Genomic DNA, 1,629 nt, shown 5'->3' with positions numbered 1-1,629 from the left:
AGGAGGGGGTGAAGGGAGGGTGGGGACAAGGGGAAAAAATGAGAACCAAGACCTCTCATGTAAAGGTACAAGATCCCAGTAATGAATGGAACTATACTGTATACCTAGAATGTACCAATAAATTCAATAAAAAAATAAAATTGGTATCTGATTGTGATACATAATAAATACATTTACCATGAGGGAATTGGTACAATACGTAGCACATCTTGATCCTTTGTACTTCTCTTCCCCTCCTCTCCCTCCGGTCTTTAAATTCCCATATCCCCTTCAAATTTTTTTTCTTTCATTGAGTTTACTGGTAATTTTTAGGTATACAATACAGTTACATTCATAATTGGGATCTTGTAACTTTACTTGACAGATCTTGGTTCTCATTTTTTCTCATACCCCTGCCTTTCCTTCACCCTCTTCATCTTCCCCTATTTACAAAGACTTTGTTTCCATTTTTTCCTATTCTCATATTTTTTCTTGTCCCTTATTTCCTGTCTCCTCCAAATCTTTTTAAAGAAACAACTCATTGAACCTTCACTTTTTTTTTAGTCTCAATTTCTTTAATTTCTGCCCAGACCTTTACAATTTTTTCCTTCTATTAGTTTCAGATATAGATTTTTCTTGTTTTTCTAGGACCATGAGATACATCATTAAGTTATTTGGGATCATACTATTATTTTTAAGTGTGAATCCCAGCAATAAACATCCTTCCTGCTTTGATTGTATTCTATAGGTTTTGGTGCATTGTGCTTCCAGTGCATCTTTTACAACCTCAGCTACTCACTGCTTAAACTTCTCAGAGGGTCTGCAGCTAGTCTGCTCTTTCCCAAAACATGTATCTTGTGGCTGTCTTCCACCTAGTCCCTATGGTAGAGTGGCCCCAGAGACCCTGAAGTACAGTTCTTCTGTGACTTCTGATTCCCAGAGGAGCTCAGTCTTAAACAATAAACCCCTTCCCCAAATGTCTTCTGATTACACCACTCCCAAGTACGGATAGCAATAAAGTGGATTTCTTCCCCAACTCTAGTTTGCTGTGCATAAGGAATCACTTTCAGAGCAAACTCCCATTGTATTTTCAACTTACAATAACCATGGGTTTTTCTTGGTGCTAGAGCTGCTTGTCCATTACAGTGGACCCTTGACTTATGACCTTGTTCACAAGGGCTGGTTGTAAGTCAAGTTGGTCAATTGAAGGCTCAATTTCCTCTATGTAGCCTTCAAAGTCTCTCTCCTGTCCATAGGCAGAGCTCAGTGTCCTTAGAGAGACATTGTCCCAGGATTTTTCTATTAATGCCAAACAGGAAAGGATGTTGTAGTGTTTCTTCCAGAACTCTTTAAGGGTAAAATCTATATCTGAGACAATGTGGAAGCACAAGTGGCCAACATCTGGATTTTGACTCAAGACTTTGCTCGTAAGTTAAAACTAAAAATTTGGTTGTAATCCAAGTTGTTCAATGTCAGGCCAAATGGAGTACAATGCAATACCATTTATGCACATGAAAGGAATTTTGTCTTAGTCTAGGAGCTGCAAGAATCTGCCAAAATATTAAACCAGGAGAGAGAAATGACCAGACCTTCACATTAAATTTTTTTTGTGATATGAAAGAAAGTTTTTGGGGGTGGAATATCAAAACA

This window comes from Fukomys damarensis, unplaced genomic scaffold (assembly GCF_012274545.1).
Source record: "Fukomys damarensis isolate Sample0158 unplaced genomic scaffold, DMR_v1.0_HiC HiC_scaffold_13, whole genome shotgun sequence".
Lineage (NCBI taxonomy): Eukaryota > Metazoa > Chordata > Mammalia > Rodentia > Bathyergidae > Fukomys > Fukomys damarensis.
Note: the sequence above shows the minus strand (reverse complement) of the source record.